Below are 16,738 nucleotides of genomic sequence, written 5' to 3' on the forward strand. Positions count from 1 at the left end.
TACATCGCGGTTCGTTTATCGCGGTTTCACTACATCGTGGATTTTTGAATTTTGAAAATTTGTGAATAATTTCACATATAAGTCGCTCCAGAGTATAAGTCACCCCCCACCCTCCCACCCAAGCTATGGAAAAAAAACGTGATTTATAGTCCGAAAAATACGGTATTCTGGTTGAGCGGGCCGGATTAAATGGGCCGTAGTTTGCCCATGCCTGCTCTAGCCTCTCAGCAGAACACTCTTAACTCTACATTATTCTTACCCAGCACACCACTTCTTCCCTCTTGAATGGAGGACAACACCAAATGAGCCAGATGGCCACAGTTCCTTACCACCTTGACATGAAATATTCAAGTAAAGACTAAAATCTTTATGACTCTCTTGAAAATGGAAAGATCATGCACATAGCTGTTTATAGTTTCAGGCGCCCTGTCCCAAATTAGCATTCCTTAATGAATTTGGATTTTTTGCTTTTCTCGGTTTCCTGAGATATTGGCAGTAAATATTTTAATGGTATACCGTATGTGACCACATGAATAATGTATCCAATAATAAGAGCAATGAATAAATAATAAATAAATAAACAAATAAATAAGAGCAACATTGTGCATTCAGCAGACAGTCAGAATATAGCGCAAAAGTACAGGAGGAGTAGTGCAAGGCAGCCAATGTGGCCTCCGACCTGTATTTAGTCTCGTCGCCCTTGGTGATGAGACCCACTAGAGTCGTAATCATTCAGAATTTGAACACATTTTTGTGTGTTAATTTACACAGACTGTGTTTGTCTGTTCTTGGAGCGTGAAATCTATTCAGTACTATATATAAAAATCTTATACAGTACATACCAGGTATGGAATAATACAAGGTTGATGTACTGTATATGTTTTCCCCGATAAAAGGTAAGGGTGACTACAGATGAAGAACCTCTAAAATATACAATAAGATTTATTGGGAGACTAGAGTAGAGCAACCTCTAAAATATAGAATCAAATATATTGCCAGCAGTACGTAACAGCAGTCACCAAAGAATATGCTCCCAATCTCACTGGCTTGCTATCAGCCAATGCCATCTGTGCCAGCTGCATCTCGACATTAAGCTCTTCTTTTGCAGCTCAAAATCGTGCAGGCAGAGTCTCCTAAAACCTTGGCATTATACAGTGAGTGGAACAAATGAAATTTCTCTTGTCCTTGATCTTTATTTTCAGTCAGATGCCATCTGCATGTGGAGGCACCTTCTGCAGAGAGCCAAGCGACATTAATATTCAAATAAACACAAATATCCAAAGAGGTCAACTATACATCTGTTATTGCACGCCTCATAATTTTTGAGGTAAGAATAGTAACAAATATGTCAAGTAAAACCAACATGATACCTTAAATGTTAAATACATCAAATGTTGTTTTTAGCCACATTATACAATACTGTATATAGTATTCAAAGTGGACCCCATGAAAATCCTAAACATTCAAATGATGAGATTTTCTGTAATAATGGTAATGCTTTGGGATGTCGGTATAATCACAGGATTACAGCCTATATGCCACACTGTTTAAATGATCAAAGAGAACTAATCCCAGGAAAGGTAAATACCGGTTCTGCCTGTAGCCAAGAGGCAGATGTAATCCTGTTTTCAGATTTCCTCACAGTACTGCTCAAAGTTGAATTTCAAAGTCAATTTCATCCCTATGACGCTTGTGAGGGAAATGGATGGATAGAAGATTACAACCTCTAAATGTTTTTATAACATGCAAATTAGGGCAAAAGTCATCAATGGTATTTTGTTTTTGAAATTTTAAACAGAATGCAGAAGCACTGCTATGTTTGTGCTCTTTAGTAATAGTAAATATAAAGCTCAACAAGAGCTGCGAGTAGCTATAAATAACCCTCGCAACCCCGGCCACGTTGGGGTATTTGCATGTTTGTGATACTTACGCATCGCGACATCCTGTAATGATTAGCATATAGCTCTGAAAGAGTTTTTTTTGTTGGTCTTGGGCTGTTATATAGTATGTCTCCCAACTTTCACAGATGTAGCTGAAACAGAAACGGGAATACTTTGTAAAAACAAAATTGTCGGGGGCGTTGTGAAGCCTTATTTTGAAACTTGAATAAGAGATCTCTAAAATAATGATTTGGATACTAGGTTTGTTGCGTACGCAGTTTCATGAGTTTTCACCCAGGTTCAGCTCCGTTTCTGTTTCTTTGTAAACAGTGTATCGCCACGGCAACCGCATGCACCCAATTGAAAATCTTTCAATAACTTTTCATCCTAAATACGTTTAGAAGAAACCCCCAAAGTTTGAAATCAATCAGATAAAATCTCTGGGAGGAGTCCTTTAAAATAGGATCTCTATAAAAGTAGGCCAAAATAGTTCCTTCAAATGCTCAGAATTTACTTCCTGTACATGTTAAGGAATAGCTACAAAAATCTTTTTTGTACATGTGGGGGTTGCTCACGTGCCGCCCAGGAAGCCAGAGTAAGCCCCGGGTGAGCGGTAAATAACAGCAAGATAAAATGACGGTAAAGCGGTGGATCGGACAGTGAGAACTTCAAATGTTTTAAATACGTTAATCGAACGAGGCCTAAATCTAAGATCGGAATTTGAGATGAGGGCGACACCCCCACCCGTTTTTCGAGGACGCGCCACATGCGAGCTCACAAAATTTGGAGGCGAGGCCTCATTAAGCGGCAGCAGTTCATTAGGTTTTAACCAGGTCTCGCAAAGACCAAAAATGTTTAGATTACGTTCCATGATTAGGTCATTAACGAGAACTGCTTTTGTAAGAAGCGATCTAATATTCATAAAACCGAGTTTAAGTGTAATCGGTCGATCAGGGTCCGTATCTATCGGAGGATTTTTAAACGAAATGCGAGCAAGATTGTGTTCTCTAGGCCTGACATCACCTCTCAAATGTTTATTAACGCGGTGGGACGATACGACCGTGGGAATTTGATAGTCAAGTGCAGTTGGTGCACGAAGCCGTACAAGCCTCTTGATCCGCAGCCATACTTTACGTGTCCGATGATTGACGGTAGACGAACGGCCACGAAGCCTCTGCTGAGAGCTAGACAGCGATGTGGACGAAATGGCAGGGATGGTCTGTCCGTGACATTCAACAGTAGTAAACTCCCAAAAGTAAAAAACATAAAAGACGAGGAAAAACTAGAGAAGAATATACGAATGTAGAATTGTAGATCGCCTCTCTAATGACGCTGCGGCGCTCTACGTGCCGTCTAAGCAGAAGCAAAAAAGGACGGATAAAAGGACAGATCTCAGCTACTCTCAAAATTAAACCAGTTTGCATTATTTTATTGCAATGTTTTTCCTTATTCAGATTTGTTTCAAAACTACAGTTACAGTTAGACTTCACTTTGATGGTTAATGCAGTTATTGCAATGTTGTTGTTTTATCACAGTAGATTGATTTATTTACATTTCAAAACCCAGAAGCCATTCTTTTACAAATGTGATTGCACTTTAGTTGACATATTTAAATGTTCAGATATTAAGATGTGATAGACAGTTTTTGCATGATTCGAATGAGGCAAAATAACATGCATTTTCTCTCGAATATATTGCTATAATCATTTGTTTCAGATGTACTGTAATTATTTTCTGTATGAAAATTAAATTTGGTGTTGAAAAAGTCTTTTTTCAAACTTGAGTCTTGAATAAGAGGGGGTCGTCTTTTAATCAGGGTCATCTTATATTCGGGCCAATACGGTATGAAATCTATTTTCTTCACATCGCTTTAATTCGCCAGTGGAGTTCTTTAATTCTCATTATATAAATTATGCACGAATGTGAACGGGTGAGATGAAAAATGGGGCAGTAGTAATGAGATAATTGTACTGTTGAACGTCTCCGTGATTTGTCACCAGAATGCTTAGATTATCATCATATTAAGTATGCATGTGTGTGAGAAGGGAAATTGGGCCATTTGTAATGAGGCAAACTGGCTTGAGACAGAAATATGAGCAGGGAGCCAAGCAGGAACTGTTGTATTAAATAGTCACAATTTATAACAACTTAAAAGCTATTGTTAGTCAAAAATAAATGAGATGCTAATGTATGGTAAATTGAACTAATTTATATTTTTTAGACACTTTCCTTAACTCAAAGACACCTGAGCCTTTTAGTGTGTAAGATATTGGAGACATTTTTTTTTTTTTACGTTTCAAAAGCTTGTAAATTTAAAAGTAGAGTATGGAGAATTTAGATAGATAACAAACATGAGTGCATTTACAATTAATGTTTAAATTACTTGAAGTCAATTGCCATTTTAACTGTAATAAAGGCAGAATGTAAAGGTGTGAATGTGAAGGCCAAAATTTAATTATTTTGTGTCGAATGAACAAATCCATAATACTGTTTGGTGTCTTTTGAATAAATGTATATAAATGTATGTAAATAAATGACAAAGATCAGTCCATTTGATTTATAAACAGTTTAAAATCGAACAAAGAGCCTACACTGATCCAATCTTTGCATTTCACCGCAGCAATTGCTCATACAGGTTATAAGAATTTACATTTAGGTAAAGTCAAATTTATTTATATAGCTCTTAATCACAGACAAGTCTCAAAGCGCTTCATAAGGGGAAAGTTGACACTTATTCTCAACATCCCCTGAGCTTAACTCCCAGGAGGGTATTTGGAATAAATAATGGTAGGGTCATCTTTGCTGATAGCAATAAACACCACCGCTGGATCAGAGAGGCCATCGAAATCCGCAAGCAAGGTCCTCGAAAAATGAATCGAGACGAGGGGACCTACACCCTATCTCACACATGGGATCCCGTCCTGGCAAACCCAAACCAAAAAAAAAAGTAGCCTATACAACACCTCACTTCCCTATCATGTGACGCTTTTGAGGAAGGCTACAGGCAGTAGCCGAAACATGTCAAACAAAAGGTAAAACGATCCCCACAACCCTGAACAGTATAGAAAATGGAAGAATGATCAACAAATGGTTCTTTCACTGTGATGTCAAAGCATGCTTTGTCAAATTATTCCTAAATAGTCCCTTTAGCTAATCTTAACTCCTTTACTCCTAAGTCACACTGAACAAAAGGTGCTAAATGCTCGCAAATAAATGAAGCCCACATGAGTAATGATGATGATCTCAAAGGAATGGAAATTGTGTAATGACCATACGCTGGATTGTTTGGAATGCCACTTTAGTACATTTACTCAATAGATAACCGATTGTTAGTGCATTCCTCCATGCATGAGTCGCTTTCTGCATCCTTGAATTGTCAACATACTGTACATATGGAAAATGATATATGCAAATCTGTTCTTTGACCTATATTTTCTCTGGTACTACTCTGAATAGTTTACGCATTTCAATTTTTACAGATGTATGAGGCAGAGATAAAATATTTGTTCACATATTATACATTATATTATATATTGTAATATATATTAGATATTATAATATATATTATATGTATATACATATGTACTTTTATATATACTTTTTAATATAAAAGAAATTGCTGCGTAAGACTGGAGACTACAGGGCCGTATCATCAATTTGAGTGACAGCCTCGCGCAACCCGCAGTCTACCTGCATAGTAGGTGTCGTTTCTTTCTTTTAGTATTTTATTTGACTTAAAAGGGCATGTGTGCCTTTATATGCTGTTTAGGGATGTTAATTTATTTATTTTTTTGCGGCCAATCCTCATTTGCATTGAGATCCGCCTCACAGTTCAGAGGTGCAGGTTTGATTCTGGTTCCAGCCTTCCTGTGTGGAGTTTGCACGTTCTCCCCGTACCTGCATGGGTTTTCTCAGGGTACTTCAGTTTCCTCCCACATTCCAAAAATATGCATGGTAGGCTAACTGACCACTTCAAATTGACCGTAAGTGTGATTGTGAGTCTGAATGGTTGTTTGTCTATATGTGCCCTGCAATTAGCTGGTGACCAGTTCAGGGTGTACGCCCAAAAGAATGCTGGGATACGCTCCAGAACATCTGTGACCCTTGAGAGGATAAGCGGTTTGGATGATGAATGAATGAATTTAAATAAAAAATTCCATGCTGTATTTAAACATACAATTGTGGCACTTTCTTCCATAGTGATCTGGAGTTGTGGGAGCAAAGGACAGCCCAGTCAACGACTTTAAGTCACATCCATTAAAGTTAAAATAATTATTTTGGAAAATATAAGACTCGACACAAAATGGGAATGACATATTCATCAAACTACAATATTGCTCCCTTCCCTTTACCCATCAAGGCCTCTATGTGGGAGCTCCAGGGGTACACTCTAATGCAAGCGTTCAAACTTCTCACGTTCATGCTCCTCCCGTTGGCCATCCCTGCTCTATATATGAGCTTCATTCAAAATAATTTTTATGAAAAGTATAACATCGCTTCCTCTTTCGTCACCTTAAGTTTATATTGGTATAAATCAAACAGTAAACTTAATAAAGATCTACTCTAAGGCCTCTCAAATCCATTCAAATAAAATATGCAGTAGCCCCCTTCCTATCCATCGCAAAAAGAAAAAAGAAAAATTTACATTGTCTGTATTCTTGCTGTGTAGAAGCAAAATAGATCGCCACAACAAGATTTCCCATATGTATGGAGTGGGAGGAAAATTGAACATGAGGGGCTGTACAATGATGGAGGATGTACTAAGTGGGGTGATCAGGGGCTGGCTCGAATGGTGCTGAAGGAGATGGCCTCTGGCCGAAATTTACAGGAAGAGACCTGCTCTATATTGATTTGTTTCTTTCTCAATCTGAACCTTTCCTGATAGTGTTTAACGCTGTAATAAATAATACGCAAACTGCCGTGGATGCTTTTTTCTTCACTTTGTATTTGAAGGGTTTTGACTTTCATTTTGTGACACCTGAATTCCTTGATGCAAAATTAATCTGCAATCATAGCCGATAAAACAGTTGGGTGAATCAAAGTAAGCTTTTCACTAAAAGAACAGATTCAGTGTATTTCACGCGCTTACAAAACACAGAGACACTATTCACATGCATGCAGACATAGAGGTGGTAGTATGTTTAAATGGTATTGAATCCCTGAGCTAATCTTTGCTTGCTCAAGGGCATCTTGAGTAGTCGTAGGAAGCACACGAGCATAACAACCACTTTTTTCCTACGTTGCTCGAACCTTTGATCCTACAGTCCCAAATTCCAGTTTATTGAATTTGTGATAATTCCGAATTTCTCTTAATGTCAGTAGAGAATGAATGTCAATCAGATTGACAGTATTTGATGGAATTTACTAATTTCATCTCTTTCCTCCAGAGACAATAATTGGACCCTTGAACAAAAAGGAAGGGGGTGTTAATTTAGGCAATAGCGGTGTTAATTTAGAGAATAGTTTATTTTTCTACATTTGACTTTTAAACCCACATTAAGATCACTACACAATCTGCCGCTGTGGGCTGTCGAACACATGTACCTTATCCAATCAACAGCCCCACGGGCTCAGGCTCATAGTGGCCGCAGTCCAACGTTAAGTGTGAACAGTCGTGTTGGCAACCTGTTGATTACAAAGCCTTTAGGCCTTGGCCCTGGTCAGTGGTAAAATGTGAATCACTGTTGACTCAGGACAGGTAACACGAGGATGCACCCAAAACAAATAGAGACACAAAACCAGTACACAAAATAAAAATTGATTTGTAAGCTTACAACCAGACTTTGCATAATTAATTACAATTTTGCATTTGTTTTGTGTTTTCTAGTTAGTACACAGTAAAAAGGAGAACTAGAAATGAATCCATAAAATCAGGACAGTTTCGGAAATGCAGAGCTCTATAATAAAATGATGGCACACCTATAGTAAATAGGCAAAACCCAAATGCTTAAAGAACAGTGTGAGACAGGGCACTCCCTCCTGAAAACTGACTTGCACTTTGTGTCAAAAGTAGAAGAGCAATTGCTTTCATATCTCTTCCACGATTTGGTTTTCCTAATTCCTGGTAAACTGTGGAAGAAAGGGAAGAGAGAGATGTAAAGATGGATGTGTAAAACTGGTGTGTGTGTGTGTGTGTCAGTGTGTGCGTGGGTGTGTGTGCGCGCACATGCGCATGTGTGTGTGTGCGAGCGTGTGCATGCGGTAGTGATGACGGGGGAGCTGGGCCTGTGGGTGATGGTTAAATATATACTAATGCACTTTCCTCTGAAGTCATACGGTATTCATTAATATATATATTTAAAAAGGGAACATTATGCAAATCCTGCTCCAGATTAAATGGCAGAGCTGGTAATTTGGTTTAAAATATAATTCTGCACACATTAACGAGTCACCTAAGGCAAAATGCTACACTTCAACTTGATTTAATCTAATTATAGAGCAAACATTAAAACTGCATTTGGGTTGCCTTGGTTCTTTTCTGCGGGCATGATTGTGGCCTGCGGTGCTGTTGAATGCTGAACCTCACATGCCTCACGCCACTTAAAGATGATTGCACTTGCATTTGTTCTGCAGTCAATTTGGATTAATGTGAAATGGGTTATGGATAAATTCCCAGCACTAAATCTAGGACTGGGCATACTTTACAAAACGCTCTCCTGACCATCTTATTCAGTCTCCCCCTGTCCCGGTCCGTACTGCCCCCATCCCAGCAGACTACAGCGTAGAGGATGGCGGAGGCCACCACAGAGTCATAGAATAGAATAGAATAGAATAGAATAGAATAGAATAGAATAGATGCCCACAATTGCTTCTACAGTAGCTTCAGTCAGGGATGACCCTCTGCCACAGAATTAGCAAGTAAACAAACAACGCTAAATGCCAGTCAAGCAACCTGACGTTTGTAAGTGTACAATATTCACTGCTTGTCTGTCTTCGTCAGCATTTGCAAATGGATTCCACAAAGACACCACTGAAAATGGCCAACTATACCTTCCTCACATCACGTCCTTCTAATTTCTACATTTCTTGACCGATTCAACCCGTTCTGGGTTTGCTCATCTTATGCCTACCTATTCCAAAACCTCCCAATTACCAACAATTCTAAATTTGAAATTTACGCCAAATTTGACCAAATTTAGTTTCTCCCTTCTAGTTTCTACATTTCTTGACCGATTCAACCTGTTCCAACTGTAAAATGTTCATCTTACGTTTTTTCTCCCTAACGTTTTTCTTGCGTACCGTTTTTCTCACTTACCGTTTTTCTCACTTACCGTTTTTCTCGCCTACCGTTTTTCTCGCCTATCAGTTTTCTCACTGTTTTTTTCGCCTACCATTTCTCTTGCTTACGTTTTTTCTCGCTCACCATTTTTTCTCGCTCACTGTTTTTTCTTGCTTACCGTTTTTCTCACCATTTTTCTCGCTTACCGTTTTTCTCATTTATCGTTTTTCTCGCTTATCATTTTTCTCAGCGTTTTTCTCATTTAGCGTTTTGTCTCGCTTACCGTTTGTCTAGCTTACTGTTTTTCACGCACCTACCATTTTTCTCGCCAACCGTTTTTCTCACCGTTTTTTCGCTCACAATTTATCTCACTTACAGTTTTTCGCAACATTTTCAGCTCATTCCCAGTTATTGTATAACACTTACTGTCAGTATCATTTGACATCATTTGATCTGGATTTCCAAAACAGATGACACTTGGCCTGGTCTTGAGATGTGAAATGATACTCAGTTTTCTCAGAGATGCCACACATAACTATGATTAAAGTGGGACTGCATATTGGGATGCAGCACGGTAGAGCACGGTGGATCACTGGTTAGCACGTCTGCCTCACTTTGCAGAGGTTGTGGATTAAATTTCGGTTCCAGCCTTCCCGTGTGGAGTTTGCATGTTCTCCCTGTGCCTGTGTGGGTTTTCTCCAGGTACTCTGATTTTCTCCTACATTCCAAAAACATGCATGGTAGGTGTGAGTCCGTGTGCAGATGGTTGTGTGCCCTGTGATTGGCTGGCAACTGGTTGAGGGTGTCCCCCACCTACTGCCCGATGACTGCTGGGATAGGCTCCAGCACGCCCGCGACCCCCATGGGGACAAGCGGGTTATTGGCATCTGACTGACTGACACCTAAAATGATATACAATAGAGATTTGATGCTGTTCAAATATAGCACAGTTGTAGTGGCAAATGTAGTGTCTCTGTGGTTGCCTAGTGCTCAAACATTCCCAAGAGATGTTCAGTGGTGTTCACCCTTTCCCTGACACGAGTAAAAAATAAGTAGCTTGTTTTCATTTTGATTGTAGTAAAGAATAAATAATAACAGCAAACTATAAAAGCCTCTGGATCATGTTGATAAGTAGGTGTGTCCTACTTTAACCATTGCTGCTCACTGAGGAAATGTAATATGCAAAGGCCCAGGCTGCATAAATGTTTTAATAACAATCTCCTTTGGGACCAGATTTCTTTCAGAGGTAGACTCTGAAATGAGTGTCTCGTGCTTAAAGCATAGACTCGCTTCAGGAGTTCTGATGCTTGAGAGAGGCTTAGAGTACAGCAAGGTTTTGAGGACAACATATGCCTTGCAGCTCTATTTTTATTATTGAAGGATTTAGATGTTTAGACGAAGGAAGTGGAATTTGTGCAGGCACAGTTGAAAGTTTTCTTTTTAACCTTTAACAATAAGTCACCACGAATGTGAGATGTTGTTGTGTTGTACCTTGTGAAAAACACCTGAGTGAACAACAACTTCCCTGTTGCATAGATAGATAGATAGATAGATAGATAGATAGATAGATAGATAGATAGATAGATAGATAGATAGATAGATAGATAGATAGATAGATAGATAGATAGATAGATAGATAGATAGATAGATAGATAGATAGATAGATCGGTTGATCGGTCGGTCGATCGATCCCTGGGGGAAATTCAGGAGCCACCAGTTAGATAACAGAAACACACAGATAAAAAGATAGACAATATAGCTTAATATTAATAAATAACAAAAAGTGTTCAGGGTTGTCTATGATGGACAACACCAACATGTGACAGACGCCAGATCAGGTAACTCCGTCCCCAGAACAGAAGCCACCTTCCTCACTAGTTTGTCCCCGCGGGAGGCATCCCTCATCCTGCGCTCCCACACCACTAGACTCACCAACCGCTTCATACTCCAGGCTGTTAGGATCCTGAACTCTCTCCCCCCTCTCCCCCTTCCACCCTCGGCTGCATAACGTCCTGGCCTTTTGGGCCACGATGGCTGCCTTGCACTACTCCTCCTGTACTTTTGCGCTATTATACTGACTGTCTGCTGTATGCACAATTGCACCATTTCAACCAAGTTGCTCTTATTTATTCATTGTATGCGCCCTCTTATTTTTACTTTTTGTATTGTTTACTTGAATGTTTTGTTTGTCTGTGGACCAATTGGGTGTAATATGTCTTGTCTCCACCGTGGGATAGTAGGAAACGCAATTTCGATCTCTTTGTATGTCTTGATGTGAAGAAATTGACAATAAAGCAGACTTTGACTTTTGACTTTGATAACAGCTCAAATAAAAAAAAGATGAGAACTTTTAAAAGCTTACAAGTGCTATTATTTTGTGCGGCTCCCTGAATTTTTTGGGGGGCCGACTCGGGGGAAAAATGGCTCTTTTGATAATAAAGGTTGCAGACCCCTGGCCTATACCCTTTTGCCAGTTTGCCTGTATGCCCCTATGAGCCAGCCGCATTTGAAAAGTCCGCAAACCCTTATTATTCTGTTTGTTATTTTTGTCTGTTGCATTCACTTCAGCCTAATGAAGTGTGGTTTAGCAATATGGTGACTGCATTTATCATTGACTTTGAGTTTAGTTTTCAGAGCTCTGAATAATTTATTATGTATGAAGAGGGGTTTAGAGTCTATCACACTTTGATAATGTATTCCTCCTTGAAGCCTCCCCTGAATCTTGATTAGGCGAGTTGGGCCTATACACACATGCATCTTTACACACGTGCATACACAGTGCATGAGCAGAGTTGATGTGCTTGACATTCATTGGGAAGCAGTTATCCCATAGCTTTGGGGGAAATGTTTTTCTTCACTGATCTGGAAGAAATAATTTAAATAGAATTTTAAAGTTTTATTAAAAGGTGACCCTGACTCATAAATACCTCTTGCATCTTGCTATGTTCACCAGTTTAGTGGCTTTTCCGTCATTCTGGGCCTGTCCTAATTCACCAAATTACACAAAAATTGTCAGTTTGAACTACAATCCCATTTCTTCAAAACAGACCAATCACTATCTTAAACATCATCATACTGTCTTCCAGCCAATCATATCACGTCATCAAGAGGCTTACACCCCCGAGCCGATCTGAAAATCAGAGTAGATGTAGTATCTACACTGGAGCAAAAATAGCGCCCAGAAAGTTCATTACAATTGCGCCCAGATCTCCCTGCTCAACTCCCTCCTGTGCCACCAAGGGGAAAGTAAGAGCAAAAATTGATAAACTGACATTGACAAAAAAAAAAAAAAAATTGGAGACAGAACATCACAGTATAACCATTGTGTGAGGTTGACCAAATGACCACGATTGATAGAATGATAGAAATCCAAAATGAGTGGACTTGTTGTCTCTATCTTTTAAAGATGAAATACAATTATACTTTTGCCACAGGCATTCTTTATTTAGTCTCTAAAATATTAATATTTTTCGATGAGTTGTTAATAATTTGAGACCATTAGGAACTTAAGAAGTCCTGTTCTTAATCCAAAAAGTCTTAAGACAAAACCTTTAGCATGAGTGCTTCATTATAGAATGTAGTAATTTTCGCACAACCCGATAACGTAATTACGTGAGGATATTGTAGCGGAGTAACGAGTGTAATTGTATCATACTTTATGGATAAAAACAATTTAAAAGGGACATTTGACATGCTGTCAAATCAGTCATATTTATTTAAACTTAACAATATAGTATCTTCTGCAATTTCACGTTAGATTGCTGATTTGAAATTCACGTTTATTATTATTTTAATGAACTTTTATTTTAGGAATATTGTGTCACGAGGTCACCTAATGGCCCCCAAGAAGACAGAGAAAAAGTCAGTTGATGTCCAGGACTTTCGCAAATGTGAAGTGACGATTCCAATCAGCCTCACATATTTATAACGCACGAATATAACGAGGTGAGCCATTGACTGTGTCCCATTGGAATTATAATTGCAGGTTATCTCCCACATAGATAACCAACAACAAATGAAACTTATTTTGTTCCACGTGACTTTAACAACAGAGACCTTCGTCCTGCAGTATATTAACTGATTTTAACATTGTATATTTATTCATTCATGCATTTAGCCCTCATCAAACTGACTTCATTATCTCGTGAAGAGAGACAGTCTGCATAATTTAGTCCATTTCTATGCTAATAGAAATGAAAAGTGGGGTCTAATTAAAGATACTAGAGGATAACAATGTACACACAAAACCTTCTTCACCCACACACGCGCGCACACACACACATACACACACACACACACACACACACACACACACACACACACACACACACACACACACACACACGTTGTCACACGCTTGTACCAACAAAGACAGACCAGGGTCATATCAAACCTCTGTATTCATGCATGGATTCTTTCTAAAATTTTGAGACGGTAGCAGACATGCCCCGATATACGTACATGAGCACCATGAGACAATTATGAACTTTTTTTTTAAGCTCAAAGGTAATTGATAGTTGGTTGTTTGGGTCATTTAGGGTGGCCGAATGTGCTCTTTTTCCTGGGCATGTCCTACTTTTGAGACCCGAAAAAATGTCAGCCTATCTATTCTACAACTTCCCACTTACCAAAAATTCAAAATTTTAAATTTTGAAATTCACGCCAAATTCTCCAAAATTCCGTTTTTGAACTCTAATGTCTACATTTTTCAACCGATTCAACCCGTTCTAACTTTCAACTGTTCATCGTTTGCCTACCTGTTCCACAACATTCAGCACGTTCAAATCACATTCGGAAAGATTCTCGACATTCCTAAAATGTCACCTTTTCACATTTAAACTTTCTGCAAAATTTCACAAAAGTTCGTTTTTCACCTCTAATTTCTACATTTTTCAACCGATTCAACCCATTCCAACTTTCAACTGTTCATCTTTTTCCTACCTATTCCACAACTTTCCACTTACCAAAAATTAAAAATTTTCAATTTTGAAATTCACGCCAAATTCTCCAAAATTTAGTTTTTCAACTCTAATTTCTACATTTTCCAACCGATTCATTCCGTTCCAACTTTCAACTGTTCATCATTTTCCTACCTATTCCACAACTTCCCACTTCCCAAAAATTACAAATTTTAAATTTTGAAATTCACCACAAATTCTCCAAAATTTTGTTTTACACTTGTATTTTCTACATTTCTCAAGTAAATCCACTCGCTTCAACATCATTCGGCAGCATTCCCCAAGAAGTTATTCAAAGTCTTCGCCTTCACACGCAATTTCTCCAGAAATTACATTTTCTAGTTATTATTGAAGATGCTCAAAAGTTGTAAGGATCCAAATTTACATCAAGTTGTGATTTACATCAAGTTCTATTTTTCACTTTGCTTTTGGCAGTGCTTGTATTAAATTCAAATTGCATAACATGGGTATCAGAAACCAGTTTGGGGTGAGGAAATTGGAAAACTCACAAAGATGCCAAAGGGTTCTTGATAAATGAGCCATAAAGAGGCCTTTAACAGCATTCGGGAGATGGAACAGAATAAACTGCAATAATCTATTGATAAAATAAAAAATAAAACCGTTGGAAAGAGAACTTAAAATCCTCTAAGTTGTTTTAACTTTAATGTAACCTTTACAAGTATGGAAATTATAAACAATTGTTTGTGTTCTCTAAAAGCATAAGGTCTTTTTTTTTACTGCAGCCAACACATTGTGGCCTGCTATATGTTGGAAAACAAATAAATTAGTGTCATAGTGAAGAGAGAAAACAAGGCTCTTTAATTTGGGGGGAGAAGGAAAAACATTCCACCTGCCTGAATTCTAATGAAGCTTTACAAGCTGCAACTGTGTCTTTCACAACTCCAGAGGTGAAATCACAAGTTCTACACCTGAACACCAGGGACACGTCAGAATTAATTGTTCTTGTTTCCACCAGTGCCAGGGACGAATCGAGGAGAAGGATTAATAAAATTTGGCTGTACCTGAGGGCACCTGTTCACTGGAGAAGATATCTGCTGGTTTTGGAAAACAACCAAGGGTAAAATATCTCAACAGATGCCTCTCCTTCGGTGGCTGCTTGTCTACTCACAGAGGCCAAAGGTCAAGTGGACGGCAGCATTCCAGCACAGATGCCACCTGCCAGAGCGGATTCAATTTTCATTGCGTGTACTTCTGTTCAATTATCATAAACCACACATGACTGCAAACGCATTCCTTAAATTTTGTTTTCTCCAACTTTGGCGCACGACTCCCATCTCACCTGCCACCCAGGAGCCGCGCGCACGGAGTTTGTGGTGGCCCTCCCTGAGGGAGGACACTTGAAACTACGTCAAAGCTTGTCCCAATTGCAACCGTTGCAAAGCGTCTAACCGTCCGCCAGCCAGGCTGCTCCAACCGCTGCCCGTGCCTCACCGCCCTTGATCCCATATTTCCGTCGACTTCGTGACTGGTCTCCCTCCATCCGAAGGAAACACGGTCATCCTCACGGTAGTAGACCATTTTAAGAAGACGGTTCGTTTGATTCTGCTGCCTTAATTGCCCACAGCGAAGCAGACGGTCCAGATCCTCCTGCGGGAGGTGTTCCGACTTCACGGCCTTCCGCGGGACATTGTGTCGAACCGGGGTCCGCAGTTTGCATCGTCCTTCTGGGCCAAGTTCTGTCGTCTTCTAGGGGCCACGGCCAGCCTGAGTGGTTAAATCAAATGCTGGGTAAGTCCCTGCGCTGCATTTTGGCGAACAAGGAGCGCAACTGGGTCCAACAACTGCCCTGGGTAGAGTATGCCCACAACACTCTTCCAAGTTCGACCGCAGGCATGTCTCCATTTTACTGTGTGTTTGGCTACCAGCCCCCACTCTTTGATCACCAGGAACGAAGTGCCGCATGCCGTCTGCATTGGTCTGCGTTCGTCACTGTCATTGCGCCTGGACCCGAGCCTGGACCCAACTCCTGTGGTCCGTTGACTGTTACGCCCGCCAGGCCAACAAACACCGGATGGCGCAACCACGCCCACTCATCACCTCAATCACCTGCACCCGCCTCTGCTCATCAACCACTGCTATTTAACCACATACCCAGCACTTCCCTGTCAGTTTGTCTCCATATGCTTCCCGCTTGTTCCTGTGCCGTGTGCCTTGTTCCTTGATCTCATCCCAAGTTGCCGACCTCGCTCTGTGTACTGACCAACTACGCCCGAACACTGCCTGCCCTGACCAACCGCCCGGTCACCAATCACCCCCGAACACCGCCTGTCCTGACCAACTGCCCATCCACCGACCAATCCCGAATGCTGCCAGCCCTGACCGAACACACGATCATCGACCATGTCTCTGCCTCGTCCCTCGAGTCCACCAAGCTCGATCCTCCCACAATCCCCAATAAACAGTGTGCTGCATTTGGTCGCCCCACTCTGCATGATTCCACTGTACAACATTCCTAAAATAGATTTGGAAAACGCATTTTTAATAAGCCAGAGCTATTTTTTCTGCGAGGAGTTACAAAAGAGACCTGCATGACGCGATCACACACTCACCTCATGAAAAACAGAAACTAGTCCATTGTCACGTCCCCTTACATCAGGGGTGTCAAACTCTTTTTTTTCGCGGGCCGCATTGTAGTCATAGCTTCTTTCGGAGGGCCATTA

The sequence above is a fragment of the Syngnathus floridae genome, chromosome 1 (assembly GCF_059516105.1).
Source record: "Syngnathus floridae isolate MCC-2025c chromosome 1, RoL_Sflo_1.0, whole genome shotgun sequence".
Taxonomy (NCBI): Eukaryota; Metazoa; Chordata; class Actinopteri; order Syngnathiformes; family Syngnathidae; genus Syngnathus; species Syngnathus floridae.